This window comes from Sinohyriopsis cumingii, unplaced genomic scaffold (genome assembly GCF_028554795.1).
Source record: "Sinohyriopsis cumingii isolate HCF-2022 unplaced genomic scaffold, ASM2855479v2 utg000615l, whole genome shotgun sequence".
NCBI classification, from domain to species: Eukaryota; Metazoa; Mollusca; class Bivalvia; order Unionida; family Unionidae; genus Sinohyriopsis; species Sinohyriopsis cumingii.
The window spans coordinates 149,288-169,771 of record NW_028315917.1 but is presented as its reverse complement, the minus strand read 5'-3'; positions in this window follow the sequence as shown (position 1 = coordinate 169,771).

The following is a 20,484-nucleotide window of genomic DNA, read 5'->3' as shown; positions in this document are numbered from 1 at the left end:
GTCTTTTCACTATTCATTTCACTCTCAAACCGAGCACAACGATGGAAGAGACTACCCAGATGGAACGTTTCATCAGAGCTTTGCGAGGGGTCATTAGAAAATTCTCTTCAGACCAGCCGACGGACTACTCTCCTTCCTTTCGAGATAAAAGTCAAGATACTTGCTATATCTGTCAGAAGAAAGGGCATTGGTCTTCAGAGTGTCCAGACCATCAAAAAAGAAAAAAAGGGGCTAGAAAAGACAAAAGTCAAGATACCTGTTATTATTGTCAAGAAAAAGGACATTGGTCTCCAGATTGCCCAAAAAATAAACAAGAGGAGTCAGAAGAAAAGAGGGATTCTTCAGAAGAACAGAGGGATTCTTCAGAGGAAGAGAGGGATTCTTCAGAGGAAGAAAGCAGCCAGGTAAAGAAAAAGAAACAGGAGAAGAAAAGAAGAAGGAAAGAAAGTGAGGAGGAAGAGGAGGAAAAAACTGTGAAGGTGAAGAAATTTAAAAACAGAGAGACTAAAAAATGAGACAGAAGGAGTGTAAGAACTTTTTAAAGTGCTCTGTTGTGAATTGTGAATTGGATTGTAACTATTGATAAAAGAATACATTAATTATATAAGGTAAGTGTCTCTGAGTTTTGATTTTAAAATAAGAACGTACACTCATGCACTCATATAAACGTACTATAGGGGCAAAATGTTTTTGTTTTTTTTTTTGAGTTATTGGCTATTGAAATTGTATTTCTTTTCGAGAGACGTGGGTGGCCCTGAAAAGGGCCTTTGGTTTTTTTTTGGTGTAGGGGTGAGTTTAAGCAATCAACTTTAACTGCCTTAAGCCTTTGCCACGGCCGAGGCCTACTTCTGGACTGCGTACTGTTGATGATGATGATTGGGTTGAAATCACTAAGGGTGGTACGGTAGGCTTAGTCACAGAGTTGACGTGTTTAGCTCGGGAAGGTCGCATTCTCTTTGGTCGTAATAAAGAAGTCTGATACATTTGTTTTAGACTTCTTAACTCCGCTAAAATGTCCAACAGTACCGTGACCGTTTGATTTTCACCCTCTTGTTTCTTTGCTGCTACTTCTTCTTCTTCTTGTTTTTTTTTTTTTGTTGCCTCTTCTTCTTGCTGCTGCTGTTGCTGTAGGAGAAAAGCTTGTTCCGCTTCCTTTTGTCGTTGTATAAATTTCTCCAATTCTTCTTTCTGTCTCTGTCTAAAATTCTCCACTTGCGGTAATGAAGAAGGTAACGAAGGTTCCGGAACAAATTCTTGCGAGGTAAGAAAATCCACAAAATCCCAATTTACCTCTTCTGAAAGTAAGTCCGGGTTCCCTTGGGCCGTCTCCACTGCTGGTGCACCCCAATGGATCGTTTTCTGAGTTTCCGTCATGTTGAATCACTGTCGCATAGATTGACTACACACAGGCGCTAGCGAATCTATATAGACCACGTGACGTCACAGACTGTTCTCTTCGGATTGGATGCGGGTTGACTGAAATTTGTAACGCGTGTTTGGATTGGTGAATGAACTCAATCCGTTTCAATCCTTCCTCTACCTATAAATAAGCGCAGTTCACTGCATTGATTCACCTGTTCTCGTCGCCTCAAGATGTGGACCACAGTTGAATCATCCACCCTTGTGTCTTCAATGATGTTTAGGACGGACATGCTAATGTATGTCCGATCCAAGTGGACCCTTGTCCACAGGACAGACACCAGTCTGTGGATACGTAGGATCTACGTAGAAAGACAAGGATGCCTCAAAAGAGTGCTGATTTACGGTCCTACAGTGAGGCGCAGCCTAAGGACAAGAAGAAGACCAATGCGGTGCCCTTTATGTTAATGGATACATTAACATATACCCAAAGGCCCTTTTCAGGGCCACTCATAGGTCTCGAAAAGAGATTGACTTTCCATTGCCTACCCTTTTTTTTAAATTTTTTTAAAAACAATCCCATGTTAAATTCCCCTTGTCCCTAAAGTAGTTTTTTTTCTCCCATGTTAAATTCCCCTTGTCCCTAAACAAGCCCAAACTCTATTCCCATGTTCAATTCCCCTTGTCCCTAGACAAGCCCAAACTCTATTCCCCATGTCCCTATATAGACCCACACTCTATTCCCCATGTTAATTCCCCTTGTCCCTAGATAGACTCACACTCTATTCCCCATGTTAATTCCCCTTGTCCCTAGATAGACCCACACTCTATTCCCCATGTTAATTCCCCTTGTCCCTAGAGTGACCTACGATTTTTCTCCATGTTAAATTTCCATTGTCCCCAGAGTGACCCAAGGGGTCCTGTAATGGTAGTTCCCATTGTCCCTAGGGTGACCCCCTTCACTACTAATGTATTACAATGAAAATTGTATAATCATGTACGTTACAGATCGCATTTAGGGGAACTATGTACTTACGTTAATGAAGACTCAGCCAAGCCTTGCACTGATCCAAATGCTTTCAACATAAATATTTAGTAAAGTTCTGTACAAAGCAAGAGAGAGAGAGAGAGAGAGAGAGAGAGAGCATTGTATTGATCTTGAAATATATTTACAATTAATTTGTTTTCGAAAGATATAATATCTATTTTAATGAATATGAATATAATTTATGTTGACATTTTAATTAATTGTTTGGTTTCATTTTAGTAAACATTTGACTCCATGCATTTTGTTTAAAATGTTTTCTGCAAAATGCACCATAGGCTTGCTTAGAGAATGACTGCATGACGCGGCATGTTTGCTCAACTGAACCCTTATTTCTTCTGTCGCCCGTGCCCTATCTATCTATCTATCTATCTATCTATCTATCTATCTATCTATCTATCTCTCTATCTATCTATACTGTATTACTTTCTGATATTTGATCATTTAAAATTTACTTAACAGATGCTAATAAAATTACTTATTATATATTGCTTCTTTCTTTAAAACACCATTAGTGCTTAGAAGTATCCAGGCATTATTTCCATTTTGTTTCATTGTTCAGATTTGCATTCACTTTAAAGAGGAAAATCATGAAAGTTTGTCTTTATTATTTAGCTACACAGTAAGTTTACAAATACAGAGATTCTAACTGAAGTTCAGAAAAAATTTAAAAAATATGCAGTTGAAATATTTGAAGCTTTTAAAACTAGACTCGCACATTTGGTTCTGCCATAGGTAAGATTTGTCAATGCTGTGAAAATATCAGAGACTCTCTGATTGGTTCGTTGCGTCACATGCTCGAAAAATGTTGCTCGAGAGAAATATTTTAATAAAATAAAATAAAGAATTAATCACACTATATATTAGAGTAGAAATGTTTGCTTTCAAATAAACTGGCAATATATGGCCCAAAATCGCATCTGCGGCTTTTACCAAACCAATAAGTAAAATGAGATGCCTTGGTCGCGCAAGTGTCACCTGAAAACAGGTAAAATCTTGTTATCTGGCTGAAACTTTAAAGCGTCGGTTTCTATTTCAAAGTCATCATCGGGAATTCCTGACTAGTAAGTAATAATTTCCTTTTTCGGCAAGGAAATATATGTAATCATACATTTGAAATGTATCGTACATATAGCCATTACCAAGGAAATACCGTAATCATTTGTTTGAAATGAACGGTACATGTAGCCATTACCAAGGAAATACCATAATCATTTGTTTGAAATGCACGGTACATGTAGCCATTACCAATGAAATACCGTAATCATCTGATTGAAATGTACGGTACATGTAGCCATTACCAAGGAAATACCATAGTCATTTGTTTGAAATGCACGGTACATGTAGCCATTACCAATGAAATACCGTAATCATCTGTTTGAAATGCACGGTACATGTAGCTATTACCAAGAAAATACCGTAATCATCTGTTTGAAATGCACGGTACATGTAGCTATTACCAAGAAAATACCGTAATCATCTGTTTGAAATGCACGGTACGTAAAGCCATTGTAAATAAATTGCCCTTGTTACAGTAATAATATCATACAATTAGTTGATTTATTCCTGTTGATGAAGATTATTGAACGTTCTATCTGGGAGTTCATATTACTATCACACTTTACAGTAGAGGGTCTAATGAATTCCCATTGCTATCAGACTTTACAGCAGAGAGTCTTGTAGAGTTTCTTCCATTATCATTTACACCTCACAGTAGAGAGTGTTGTGTGTGCCCGTGACTAATTACGCAAGTGAGTTCCAGTTGCTAATTACACTTTAAAGTAGAGAGTCTTGTGAATTTCCATGACTGATTACGTTTGACACTAAGGAAACTTGTGAGTTCCCATTACTAATTACACTTTAGAGTAGAGCGTCTTGTGAATTCCCACTGTTAACCTTACTTTAAAGTGGAGAGTCTTTTGAGATCCCAGTTCTAATTACCCTTCAGAGCAGAGAGAATTTTAAGTTCTCAAGGCTAATTACACTTTAGAGTAGAGAGTCTTGTGAGTTCCCCTTACTAATTACGTTACTTCTGAGAGTCTTGTGAGTTCCCATTATTAATTACACTCTACATGACTAATTAAACTTTAAAGTTGCGTTTTGTGAGTGTCCTGACAAATTACGGTATGGAGTTTTGTGAATTCCCATAACTTGTGGAATTTCATTCTGGCAGTGAACATATCACAGTAATCCAGATCTGCTAAAACAATTTCACACGTGTCAAATATACTTATGAATATGGAAACTGTTATCTGAATTCACGATGCATTTGCCTGATAACCATTTACCTAATCTAGTCAGCAATGGCACTAACATGCAACAATTCAACACCTTCTGCAATACCCAAGCCTTCGCCAAATTATGACTAGAGAGACATATATGGGGAAAGAACAAACCTATAATAAATAATAGTATATATTCACAAGCCCTTCAGTTTTGACAATAAGGGATTTTTACTACCTCCAAAAGTATGGACATAAATGTATACGATAAAAGTCATGTAATTGGACAAAAAGAAACAAAATGGTGGTGTGATTTTGAGAGAGTTTGCCGTATTCATATTGAGGTGGACAAATAGGACAGACTTATGTAAGTTTTCAAGATAGAAAAAGAGGCATATTGAATCAAGCTATTAGGTCCTACGCGATCTGTATTTTAGATCCACATTTTAGAAAGAGAACAGGCATTATACATTTTATTTTCACTGTTCACGATAAAGGAACGAGCTTCACGGAACATTTGATTATTGCACAAACACAATTTGATATGTCAGCAGTATGTTATCAGATTCAAATCTTAGACTAGACTATGTCCTTTTGGATTGTGACATGTTATTGACAAGTGTTAAGGTGATGACAATGTGCAGCAATGTTATTTACAAAAACAACTTGAAAACATTCATTAGACAGCTAGAAGTTATGACTAAACACTGCGATAAATGCGACATGGTAAAATAGATGACTCCAGCTTCTGATAAACTGTCAACAACAATTCGTCAAAAGATGACAACGTGACAGAAGGAGCACAATAGAAGAAACTTGGTAAGAACTATGTAGACGAGAACATAAGCGTTGCTAGTTCCGCTCTATGTGGGTTAGACATTTTGTAGGTTAAACTGACACGCGAAAATGAAGTGAAACTCACGGATTTACCAATGTTCCATGAACATCTGATGAAAATTTATCGCACCTGGTATTAACATCTTATTGACTCAGCTAGGGAAGTGATATCTTCAGGCACTGGTATTAACATCTTATTGACTCATATAGGGAAGCGATATCTTCAGGCACTGGTATTAACATCTTATAGACTCATATAGGGAAGCGATATCTTCAGGCACTGGTATTAACATCTTATTGACTCAGCTAGGGAAGTGATATATTCAGGCACTGGTATTAACATCTTATTGACTCAGCTAGGGAAGCGATATCTTCAGGCACTGGTATTAACATCTTATTGACTCAGCTAGGGAAGTGATATCTTCAGGCACTGGTATTAACATCTTATTGACTCATATAGGGAAGCGATATCTTCAGGCACTGGTATTAACATCTTATTGACTCAGCTAGGGAAGCGATATCTTCAGGCACTGGTATTAACATCTTATTGACTCAGCTAGGGAAGCGATATCTTCAGGCACTGGTATTAACATCTTATTGACTCATATAGGGAAGCGATATCTTCAGGCACTGGTATTAACATCTTATAGACTCATATAGGGAAGCGATATCTTCAGGCACTGGTATTAACATCTTATTGACTCAGCTAGGGAAGTGATATCTTCAGGCACTGGTATTAACATCTTATTGACTCAGCTAGGGAAGCGATATCTTCAGGCACTGGTATTAACATCTTATTGACTCAGCTAGGGAAGTGATATCTTCAGGCACTGGTATTAACATCTTATTGACTCATATAGGGAAGCGATATCTTCAGGCACTGGTATTAACATCTTATTGACTCAGCTAGGGAAGCGATATCTTCAGGCACTGGTATTAACATCTTATTGACTCAGCTAGGGAAGCGATATCTTCAGGCACTGGTATTAACATCTTATTGACTCAGCTAGGGAAGCGATATCTTCAGGCACTGGTATTAACATCTTATTGACTCATATAGGGAACCGATATCTTCAGGCACTGGTATTAACATCTTATTGACTCATATAGGGAAGCGATATCTTCAGGCACTGGTATTAACATCTTATTGACTCATATAGGGAAGCGATATCTTCAGGCACTGGTATTAACATCTTATTGACTCAGCTAGGGAAGCGATATCTTCAGGCACTGGTATTAACATCTTATTGACTCAGCTAGGGAAGCGATATCTTCAGGCACTGGTATTAACATCTTATTGACTCAGCTAGGGAAGCGATATCTTCAGGCACTGGTATTAACATCTTATTGACTCAGCTAGGGAAGCGATATCTTCAGGCACTGGTATTAACATCTTATTGACTCAGCTAGGGAAGCGATATCTTCAGGCACTGGTATTAACATCTTATTGACTCATATAGGGAAGCGATATCTTCAGGCACTGGTATTAACATCTTATTGACTCATATAGGGGAGTGATATCTTCAGGCACTGGTATTAACATCTTATTGACTCAGCTAGGGAAGCGATATCTTCAGGCACTGGTATTAACATCTTATTGACTCATATAGGGAAGCGATATCTTCAGGCACTGGTATTAACATCTTATTGACTCAGCTAGGGAAGCGATATCTTCAGGCACTGGTATTAACATCTTATTGACTCAGCTAGGGAAGCGATATCTTCAGGCACTGGTATTAACATCTTATTGACTCATATAGGGAAGCGGTATCTTCAGGCACTGGTATTAACATCTTATTGACTCGGCTGGGGAAGCGATATCTTCAGGCACTGGTATTAACATCTTATTGACTCAGCTAGGGAAGCGATATCTTCAGGCACTGGTATTAACATCTTATTGACTCATATAGGGAAGCGATATCTTCAGGCACTGGTATTAACATCTTATTGACTCAGCTAGGGAAGCGATATCTTCAGGCACTGGTATTAACATCTTATTGACTCAGCTAGGGAAGCGATATCTTCAGGCACTGGTATTAACATCTTATTGACTCATATAGGGAAGCGATATCTTCAGGCACTGGTATTAACATCTTATTGACTCAGCTAGGGAAGTGATATCTTCAGGCACTGGTATTAACATCTTATTGACTCATATAGGGAAGCGATATCTTCAGGCACTGGTATTAACATCTTATTGACTCATATAGGGAAGCGATATCTTCAGGCACTGGTATTAACATCTTATTGACTCATATAGGGAAGCGATATCTTCAGGCACTGGTATTAACATCTTATTGACTCAGCTAGGGAAGCGATATCTTCAGGCACTGGTATTAACATCTTATTGACTCAGCTAGGGAAGTGATATCTTCAGGCACTGGTATTAACATCTTATTGACTCAGCTAGGGAAGTGATATCTTCAGGCAATGGTATTAACATCTTATTGACTCAGCTAGGGAAGTGATATCTTCAGGCACTGGTATTAACATCTTATTGACTGAGCTAGGGAAGCGATATCTTCAGGCACTGGTATTAACATCTTATTGACTCGGCTAGGGAAGTGATATCTTCAAGCACTGGTATTAACATCTTATTGACTGAGCTAGAGAAGCGATATCTTCAGGCACTGGTATTAACATCTTATTGACTCAGCTAGCGAAGTGATATCTTCAGGCACTGGTATTAACATCTTATTGACTCGGCTAGGGAAGTGATATCTTCAGGCACTGGTATTAACATCTTATTGACTGAGCTAGGGAAGCGATATCTTCAGGCACTGGTATTAACATCTTATTGACTCGGCTAGGGAAGTGATATCTTCAGGCACTGGTATTAACATATTATTGACTGAGCTAGAGAAGCGATATCTTCAGGCACTGGTATTAACATCTTATTGACTCAGCTAGCGAAGTGATATCTTCAGGCACTGGTATTAACATCTTATTGACTCGGCTAGGGAAGTGATATCTTCAGGCACTGGTATTAACATCTTATTGACTCATATAGGGAAGCGATATCTTCAGGCACTGGTATTAACATCTTATTGACTCAGCTAGGGAAGCGATATCTTCAGGCACTGGTATTAACATCTTATTGACTCAGCTAGGGAAGTGATATCTTCAGGCACTGGTATTAACATCTTATTGACTCAGCTAGGGAAGTGATATCTTCAGGCAATGGTATTAACATCTTATTGACTCAGCTAGGGAAGTGATATCTTCAGGCACTGGTATTAACATCTTATTGACTGAGCTAGGGAAGCGATATCTTCAGGCACTGGTATTAACATCTTATTGACTCGGCTAGGGAAGTGATATCTTCAGGCACTGGTATTAACATCTTATTGACTGAGCTAGAGAAGCGATATCTTCAGGCACTGGTATTAACATCTTATTGACTCAGCTAGCGAAGTGATATCTTCAGGCACTGGTATTAACATCGTATTGACTCGGCTAGGGAAGTGATATCTTCAGGCACTGGTATTAACATCTTATTGACTGAGCTAGGGAAGCGATATCTTCAGGCACTGGTATTAACATCTTATTGACTCGGCTAGGGAAGTGATATCTTCAGGCACTGGTATTAACATCTTATTGACTGAGCTAGAGAAGCGATATCTTCAGGCACTGGTATTAACATCTTATTGACTCAGCTAGGGAAGTGATATCTTCAGGTACTGGTATTAACATCTTATTGACTCAGCTAGGGAAGTGATACCTTCAGGCACTGGTATTAACATCTTATTGACTCGGCTAGGGAAGTGATATCTTGAGGCACTGGTATTAACATCTTATTGACTCAGCTAGGGAAGTGATATCTTAGGCACTGTTCATTGTCAACCATCTGAGCTTAATGGTTGATAGCCTTAACAAAACGTGTTTCTTCATATTGCATTCAAGAGATCGTACATGAAAGATAATTCTGTAGAAAAGTCAACAGAAACCAATTACAATAAATGGACTAACTGAAGATGTATTTCAGAGTTTAGTTTGGGAAATATTTATACGTCCTTTATCAGCAGCAAGGCTAGCACCAGGTGTTGTCAGAAATTTCCTTTTGGCAAATATTTATACATGCATCATCGGCAGCAAGGCTAACACCAGGTGTTGCGAGAAGTTTCCTTTTGGCAAATATTTACACACGCATTATCAGCAGCAAGGCCATTTTGGGATAAGGCGTGTTTTTTTTATATAAAAAAAATCAAATATGTACATGACGTTTTCGTTTCGTCCAAATAGCATTCCAAAATTAGCATTCAAAAAATAGCATTCAGAAATTAACAAAAGAGAACTATTCTTAAGTCTCGAAGCCATCAAAAGCTAATTCGTTTCAGTTAAAATCTTGCAAGTTATGTTTTATGTATTGCTGGAAATTTTTTGAAGTAATATAATATTATAATGAGCGTATTTGTTTGCATACTCGATGCATACTATATAAATAATAAGATTCTTATTCGTAGTGGAACTGAAAATACCAAATTTTGAGATTATACAGAAAAACTAAATTTTAGCTACTTAATTCAGCATATAGAATTTTAACCATTGCAAACTGAAACATGGTAAAAATATATTTTTTGTGCATGTAATAATACTAAGTTTATGTTTGCTTGAAAGAGTAATTTGGTTTTTCGTTCCAGCCTCTAAAACATCAAGCATAGCAACTTAAAAGTACGAATTGCTTGGAGTTGTTTGGTAGGGAGGGTGTTATCGTGTTAAAAAATTGGGTACAATTGTATATTGCGATATTTCTGAGCATACTTCGATATTCGCCACGGTATACCGATATTACAGTAGGGACCAGAACTTTAATGTTTTGGAGCAGGGGCCTAACGCCATGTTTTAAAGACAAATCCGTCTGTCAAAAAGCTGAACAAATAAATCGCTCTGAGTTATCTCTTTATAGCAAAATAACATAATTTTTACCCATTACATAATTTGAAAAACATTTTAAAATAAAATAGAATAAAATATCACAGCTCAAAAGAAACCAAAGCTACCGCCACTCCCGAAAATGAAATGGTCAGCACCTTATTGTAGTATATTAGTTTAAAATATAAGTTGTAATTTAAAATCCGTAATTAAAGTGGTAAGTTGTAATTTAAATCCGTAATTAACATCCGTAATTAAAGTGGTAAGTTGTAAGTTTTAAGTTGTAATTTCAAATCCGTAATTAAAGTGGTAAGTTGTAAATTTTAAGTGGTAACTTAAAATCTGTAATTAAAGTGGAACTATTAAGCTTACACGACAGTTGACTCCCTATGAAAGTCATTAGATAGCTTACTGTTAAACAAAGAAAGTATTGACACTGAAGCCAACACTTTACTGTCTACATTAGGCAGGTGGGACGCTAAACCCGGGCGAGATATTTGTCAAAGAGAGGCAGTAAAAAAATAAAGCAGCTTTACTCAACAAAGGAGAAAATATTTAGAGGACGTAAAATTCAAACAGAAAATCTGTTCTGCTGGAAATCTTAGGATGATTCGTGGTCTTACAAAGAAATACACAAATTAACATATCAGCATACGCTAGGAAACAACTAAAAATGATATATATTTTTCTACTCCGATTTTTTTAAAAGTTGGATTTGGTACGAATATCTTCCACAACATCTCATGTGACAATCACGTTGACATGTGACACGTGTCAAACATGTGATTAAAGGATTCTAAATATGGCTATATTTGCAATATTTAAAATTAGGTTTTGCCAAATACAACTCTTTTATAACGCAATAATAATAATAATAATAATAATAATGAATTTTTTGTCTTGAAAAATGAATTCATGATGATGTTAATATCATTCAATGTACGACAAGATTACTCGGTAATTGCAGTACATTAGTTGCTGATGAAAACTATCGAAGTACCGGTAGAGTGAACAAGTACTTATAGGTGCTCCTGCAAAAAATACCACGATAAACCGGTACTCTTGTAATACCGCGCACCTCTAACATTGAACATATTATTCAGAGTAAGTTCTAATTCACACACACACACACACACACACACATACATATACATATATATATATATATATATATATATATATATATATATATATATATATATATATTTATTAAAAATAACATGGCTTTTAAAGTGTTGGTATAAAGCATTTTGATATACCAATATTATTGGTATATCAAATTGTGATCCGCCCATGGCGGAATAATACGCATACATAAACATTCTTGAAACTGTGTGCTGTTGTGTCTATTCCTATAGATCAGTGATAAATTTCCACTCATTAATCATTAGTGACGTATGAAAATAACGAAATAATAGACCACATTTTCTAAATGAATTTTGCATGGTACACAATTTAATCACAATCCTTTCTTTTTTCGTTTCCCTCTTCTATTCTTATGCACAAGTGAGAAACTATGGCGTGAGAGAGAAACAGAAATTGCGCTGGATAGAAAAAAACCTTGAAACGGAAATTGCACCAAGTAACCTACAATATCATTCTTCATAACGGTATGTTTACACTTCCCTTGGGACCTCTCTAAAGTGTTTATACAATCAATGATACAAAGCTGTAATTGCCAGTCGACACAGTAAGATAAATTTCATGGTAACGAAATACACATATGTAATGTATTTAAGGCTTTGTTGATGTTATTGTATTTTGTAAAACGTACTATACGGTTCTAAAAGATCTATTATTTTAATTAAATATAAAAATATCAAAAGGTCGCCCCTCAACCCTCTCTCTCTCTCTCTCTCTCTCTCTCTCTCTCTCTCTCTCTCGATCATCGTATCAAGATAATGGCGAAAAATCTATGAAAAGAAGAGAATTGAAGATTTTCGCTTGTGTAATACCACAACGTATCTGGACCTATGACGAATGATGATAGATGTTAAGTCAAACCGACCAAAGGAAGAGAGAGAGAGAGAGAGAGAGAGAGAGAGAGAGAGAGAGAGAAACAAGTGTATGGTCGGTAGTAATGTCAATTAAAGCAGAATAATGACTTACATCAACTTTAAATATATTAAAATATTTTAAGTACCTCTTGTTGGTTCGTTATAATTGCTGAATACTATTCGAGTCCTATATCCGTTTAAAATGTATAACAAATACTTGTAATGTATTACATGCTTATGTCACGAACTGATGCTTAATTAATTGCTGTCAGTTAGGGTGATTTTGGTTATTATAATTCACGCCGTAAGCGGTCCCACCCGCAATCATTGTAACATAGTTCTGCAAGCTGATTTCACAGATTTCCTTCAAACCAGGAAGTGGTCTTTACTTCTGTCAGGTTCAAAGAAGATTTGTGATTTGAAAACTGGTATAACCCAATCTTCCACTTTACATGTGGAATGTTATTATGCTGGAATGTATCGGAACGGGGGCATTTTGACATCGGACCTTGAGAACTAATGACTAAATGCGAGTAGTCAGAAATACGAATGAAACACACACACACACACACACACACACACACACACAGATATATATATATATATATATATATATTGTATATATATATATATAGGTAAACTAACTCATGGAATTATTTATACAATAACATTAGTGTCCCGTGGTAGAGTGTCTGACTCGTAATAGGCTACCAGTGTGTTCTTATGATGGGATATAGCAAATAATGAGCAGCAGGGAAGTTGTACAGACCTTCCGTTCCAGACGAAATAAACCTTCCTACGCGAACTTTCCCCGTAGAAGCCTCAGAAAGCAGAAATAAAACCTTCTACGGAAGCTAATTTTCGTGCATTTCAGACCGGATGCATCTGTTGGTCGCGCCGGTGTGTTAGTAAATATAGCGTCCAGGACAGGAAAAATAAAATTTAGGGAGATTTTTTTGTGTTAATTTTTTTGTTGTCTTTGGGGCTGCTTTGGCCAATTTTACGTCGCATTAAAATAATATACTTGAAAATAATATGAATCAGAAAACTAGCACAGTTGGAGAGCCTCATTCTGCTAGATTAGCGCGAGAGCAATTAGCATCACTAAAGAAACTTATCCCGGCAAAACAATTATTTAAGGAAAAAGTTCGTGAGCACGAAGATACGCAATACGGAATTACCGAGATATCGTCGAAATGGCTAAAGCCAGTCACCGAAACCGTCGAGAGAGTCGCATATGGTGACAAAAAAGACGATAAGGAACTCAGGAAGCGCGGAATTGTTCCCATGGTGAAAGATATTGAGGAACACACTCGAGTAGTGCCAGGTCAACTTGAGCAAATTCACCAAGGACAAACACAAGAACGAGTACGAGCACAAACAAAAGATCTACAAGAAAAATTGAGAAAAGCACAAATACGAGCACACGTACAAGCACAAACACAAAGGCTAGAAGAACAATTGAAGCAAGCACAAGCACAATTGCCTCAAGAACAGCCACAGCAAGAAGAAGAAGAAGAAGAAGAAGAAAAAGATGAGAAAAGCGATAGAGAACCTTGGGAAATAATAAAGGATAAGTTTACTGATGATGGTTGGAATATGATGGAAAAACAATTTAAATTATTTGGTGAAAATATTGATGAACTTGGTGCATTTGCTGAAGATTCTTTTAACGTTAGGGCGAAATTTTTAACGAAGGATGGATTAAAAAAAATTAAATCGCGAGATCTTTGGTACAGAAATATATACCGAGCTAGAGTTAATATATCCAAGATAACTGGGGGTGACCCGATTTATTATCGATTTTACAAATCTGCACAGGATAGATTTGTGTATAATATGAGTCAACCTCGGGGAAAAGGAAAACCTAAATCTTCGGTGACGCCACAATCTTTGAAAACAGAGAAAATACCACAAATAAAATCCATCGATGAACCTTCTGCATCCCTTTCCGCAGAGCCGGAAGCCAGAATTACGGGAACTTTTCCTCACACACATTTCGAAGAAAGTTCCATCGATTATTTCAACAAAGACGAGGATAATTTAATCAACATTGCCAGATTTGGCTTCGATGAAAGAGACAAATACTTGAAATCTGGACGTGTTGATAAATTTACTAAAGAAAATTGGGCTCCCGCGGTATATTTTGCTTCAAAGAAACAATCCATTAATCTTGATGACCCGGGTTACCAAAATTTTATGGGAAAAATAATACAAAAAGAAGAAGAAGAGGAAGACGTATTATCGGAGTGGTTTAGTGAGCCATCAACACCATCAGAACCAAAGACAGGAGAAGGATATACCGTTTGCCCTGACAGCGTTGTCAACGATGTGTCTCGCCTCGAAATATTAATCGGAGGAAAACGAGCCGGAAATAACTCTCGTGAAATAATCAACGAGGCCTCAGATATTTGTCAGCGATTATTCCGCGGTGGCGTCATCGACTCCTACATTTACAAAGAGCTCATTGACGAACTCATCGATTAAAACAACACAATTGAAATAACATGATTATTCACAAACATCAGCGCAGACCTAGACAGGTCCGCATAGTTAACTCTCGATTGCCTGTATACAAATATATTCACGGTAACGGATTAGGCGATATCGTTGGAAGCCTCGTTACGCGAGTAGTCCCTAAAATCGGACCCGCAGCTAAGCAAATTGCATCAAAAGCAATAGGAAAAATTGGCGAGACTGTCATCTCTGGTATTGGTAATTTGGCCAGTAAAGGCTTCGATTTTGTCAAAGGTAAAATATCAAATTTGGTGCGTAAAAAAAAGCAGCCCATCAAATTACCTAGCACCAGCGAAATGCCCCCCCCCCCCCGAGGTCAGTAAAGCTATAAACGACGCAGCAAATAAAAAAATAAATGACCTAGCACAGGAAGTTGCTAACACAAATCTAGCAAAGAAAGTAGCAAACACAAGCTTCATATCGGGCAGCGGTCTTCGTTTTAGATGAATTTCTTAATAATAAATGTTCGCACAAGTGTCAAACGAAGTGTTCGACATGGACGAGCCTGTAGGTAGAGACACATCCGTGCGTGATTTCCAGTATTTCTCGTACGACACAGTGACACCAAATGCACCCAATCGCGTTGAAATTCAAGTTCACGATACAACAAGATATTTTCTCCCATCTGAGGCGTATATCGAATTTGTTGGTACACTTACAAGAGATACTAATGTCGACTACGGAGCAGATTTTAAAATTGGATTTGTCAACAATGGCATCATGGCATTATTCAAGAGCGCCACTTATATGATTGATGGAAGAGAAATCGAATCAATCACGGGCAACGCTGATGTTGCAACGACGATAATAGGTCTGGCCAGATACTCGGATGATTTTATCAGGTCAGCAGGTCCTAGTATGATGTTCGCCAAGGATAATTCTGATAACGCTGATCATGTCCAGTATATCATCAGACAACCGGTTGATCGTGCTAATCCCGCTGCTCCTGTTGCCATCGAAAATATGATAATTGACACCAATGACAATTACAACCTTGGATTTGAAACACGGAGAAAAATGTTAATTGGCGGTGCGCGAAATTTCTCCTGTGCAATTCCGTTATCTCACATTTTTGGATTTTGCAGACACTTCAGGAAAGTTATTTACGGAGCAAAACACACGATTTCTTTTGTTCGAGACGACATAGGCAATAACAGAGCCATCTGGCGAGAAGCAGGTGTGGGCGCAGGTGATCAAGGTAAGGTGGTCCTATCTAAATTTACATTGTGGATGCCAGCGATAGTTCCATCGATAATTGCGGAAGAAAAATTATTGTCATTCATGAATCAAGGTGGTAAGTCTGTTATGTCCTGGCTAACAACTACGACTGACTCTATCGACGTTAATATTAACGGAATGTTTACTTGGCGAATTGCGTCACAACAAGGTGTCTCGGCACCTAGACACATCTTTGTTGCTCTTCAAGCTGCAGATAGATATGATCAAGAACACAGTCACATGATATTCGATAATTTCGAGGCAACAAACGTGTCGTTGAGGATAAACGGGCAACAAGAACCATCCGAGGATATATCAATTAATTTTGCCAATTATTCGACGGCCCGCGCATATCATCGCTTGCTAAGTTTCATAGGTCGTGATCAAAATATCGACACCGGATTGCAAATATCACAGCTAGATTTTAATACTCGCTATCCTATCTATTATTTTTCAATGGAACATCTCGATTTGGTAAAACAATCTGTCGTTGATATTCATTTCAAGGCCACAATTAACACAGGCGGAGCAGTAGCAAGAGCGATCGCGGTTATTCTCAGCGACAGAACAATGATCTTGGAAGGCATCAGCGGCAGAATGAGAATCATCGACGCTCCTGTCGAGAAAATGTAACTTTAAAATCGAAGATTTCTAAGATTTTCTAAATTTAGATTAAACGATTATTATATGCCATACGAACACGTCAGCGTAACTCTGACCCCGGGTCAGATGAAAAAGCTTCAGTCAGCGATATCAAAGCGATGCGGTACGAAATTAACCCTGAAAAACGATCAAATTCAGGGCGGACCTAACAAACTGTCGCTAACTAAGAATCAACGTGAACGTTTCACCAAAGCCAAATCGGCGAATTCCGGCGTTCATGTGAATCTTAGTATAGGTGCCATCAGAGATATGGTCAAAAAGGGCGGAATTTTCCCTTTCCTAGCTGCTATTCCTGGATTATTATCCGGGGCTCTTCCGGCAATTGCAAAAGCGATAGGATTAGGTGCGGCCGGAGCTGTAGGCGACAAACTAGTACACAAAGTAATGGGAGGGCGATACGGTAAAAAAAAGGGAAGCGGCCTCTATCTAAGACGCCCCCCATACGGATCCGGCCTAAGATTAGCACGGCCTATTCAAATTTAGATTTATTCAACGAAGCAAAGAATAAAAAAATAAAATTTTTCAGAGGCGTATTTATGCGGGATCAACTACCAGAAAAACCAAACCCCACCGAGACAGGAATAATAAATCTCGATTCAAATACCGGTCCTGGCACACACTGGGTCGCCTACGCGATTAATCCTCGCGAAGTTGTTTATTTTGACTCGTACGGATTAGCTCCACCAAAAGAATTCGTCAATTACGTGTCAAAGTTAAATATTCCAATTTGGTATTCGACACTTCCAACGCAGACGTTAATGGATCCACCGATATGCGGTCCTGAATCAATTAATGTCCTTGATGCAATTTCAAAATCATCCGGTCCGTATCATAAAATCGTATTTGAATATGCCATAGATAAATATCATGGTTGATATTTACGGTAGATTTATCTACAGGAAGAAGGAAGCAGAAGTGACTGACGTCGATCTATCAAAATTCGCAACCAGGGATGATATTAACAATCTTCTATCGCTGTCAGAAGTGGATCCTGGCGAAGTTGCTGTTTTTCAGAGCCGCGAAGGAAGATTACAAACCAGCAACGTGAAAATAACCGATATAATCAAGCGAGACGAATATAATGATCGCATTAATCAATTTACTAGCCTGTCAGATTCGGTATCAAAATCCATCGCTGATATCGCCGATATTATAGCGAAGTTACCCCTGAAGGCTAATATCGCGGATGTGGAAAAAAAGGACAACGAGCTATCAGCAACGTTGCTTCTAAAGGCCGATAAAACATTACACGATGATCTTCAGGACAAAGTGACAAAAAGACTTAACAGGCTAAATAACGATCTTAAAAAACTCGACGATACTTTGACTAAATTTAGCAAAAAAATCGAGGAAGATATAAAAACATCCAGCGATACTTCCTCCGCCGCAAACGAACTAGCAAAGAAAAAAGCCGATCAAGCATCGCATGACGATCTTAGCGATAAAGTAAGAAAAATCAACGAGGATATTACTAATATTCTCGCCGATATTACCGAAATAAATATCGCAATGAGTCAGAAAAGCGATAAAACATCGCACGATGATATCAGCGAGAAAACGAAAAAAATCAACGAGGATATTACTAAAATCAACGAGGAAATTAACGTGGTACGTGAATTGGCGCTTCAAAAAGTCGATAAAACATCACACGACGATCTCAGCGAGAATGTGAGAAAAATCAACGAGGATATTGCTAAAATCAACGATGAAATTTCCAAGACGCGTGATTTGGCGCCTCAAAAGTTTGATGTATCGTCGTATGACGGAGAAATTCGAGATTTAAGTGCGAAACTTCTCGACGCAACTACAAAAATTAGCGATATTAACACAAAAATATCGTCAATGAATCTTGGGAGATCAGCGCGTATTTCGATACCAGCGGAGGTAGAAACAGAAAATATTCCTTGCCATGTACCATTTGTGGTAAAAATACAAGATGTCAGATGGACACCTGAGAATAACACATTTAGCTTTACCTCGCCAATTACTGGCGTATATCGAGTATATGTTATCACCTTTATGACAAAATTCAATGTAATAATGGACGATGATTTTGATCTTTGTGAATATTATCCTGGGTTTTTTGTTATTACTATATTTAAAAATACAACAAAAACTTTTAGGCTAGAACCACAAACTAGAACCATGATGATGGCCGATTGTCAAGTAATTTTCGAATATTTATCCGGAATACACGCAATTGGTTAGATAACCTAACTAATAAATGACTGCATCGGATTACCGATACAATCAGGCGCGTTTATGGCAGGATTCGTTAAAAAAGCTCCTCGACGAATATCAGATAAAAATAAAAAAATACCAGCGTAGATTAGTTGCCATCGATGTTGCTGTGTACGCGGTAAGTGCAATAGTCGCCGGTGCGGGAATAATCTTATCCGCGGTAACAACAATCGCACCAATCGTAGCAACGATAATAATCTCATCGACAACGACAATCGCCGGTGTTCTCAATATTATCGCAAAAAAAATATCATCATGCACGAATGAAAAATTGTCTCTATACACGAGTAAACTATCCCAGGTCAACGAAGCGTATTCGAAATTATCGTCGTTGCTTTCTGAGAGTCTCAACGACGGCATTATATCCGATCTAGAATTTTCTGTGATGGTAAATATCTACTCCGAGATTGAACAAATGAATATCAATAATGTCCGAACTAACTCAAATCGTGACAAACACGACACCGCCGATAACAACGCTGATATCGGCAAACTCAACCAGGCCAGAATTTAGTATCGATTTTCCAATACCAATTAGCGTCAAGGAAATTGCGCTGTCACAGTTACGCGTCTATAATAGCTGGCCCAATGTTAGGTCGAAATCATTCGGCAAATTATCATCGAATAATTCGCTTGTTTTTGCCAATAAAAACCGCCCCGATGGAACTCCCGATTGGATCGTCGTTGGCATACCAACAGGCAGTTACGAAATTGAGCAACTAGATAAGGAACTTACCAGTAGAATATCAAATATAACCGGCGATGCTACTCCAGGAATAAAAATATCCTCGCACGATCCAACGCTGTCATCGATAATCGAGGTAAAATCGCCATATGTCGTCGATATTTACCAGTCATCGATTAGGACAGTTCTAGGTTGGCCCGAAATCGCGCCTCTGGAAAAACCAGAAAAATCTGATTTTATTATTCCAGGTTGGCACGAAGAAGCTCCTCCAGAACTACCGGAGCCAAAAAAATCAGATTTTACCACCGACGAAGGATGGTACGGAGATATCAAACACAAGCTTCTGATCCACAGCGCCATCAACCTCATGAATAACCACAAATTTAACCTGGTAATGTTCGCTTTTACTTTTAGGGACGAAAGAATTCTCTCGTGGTTGCCTCTTCCTAAAATTCCCCCCGGTGTGAAAATCTTCGACGCTACCAATATTAACAGGACAATATTCCCCATAGATGGTATCTTGGTAAGAAAAACCCTCGACGAATTTATTCAAGAACATAAATTACAATTAAATTTATTGCGGGAATCCTTTCATGAATGCATCTTAAATAAATCAGGTTCATGTAGCGAAATTATCGAACGCGTGAAGATTTTAAATCAACTCGCGAATGATGTTGAATATTATCACGGTATTTTCATTCGGGCGATAATCGACGATATATCAATTGCCGATTATGTTCTTCCTATTAGCAAATTCGAGTTGATCAGAAATTCAGGAGAAAAACAAAAATTCATAAGAGTATTTGGATTAACCGAGGAAACGCTACC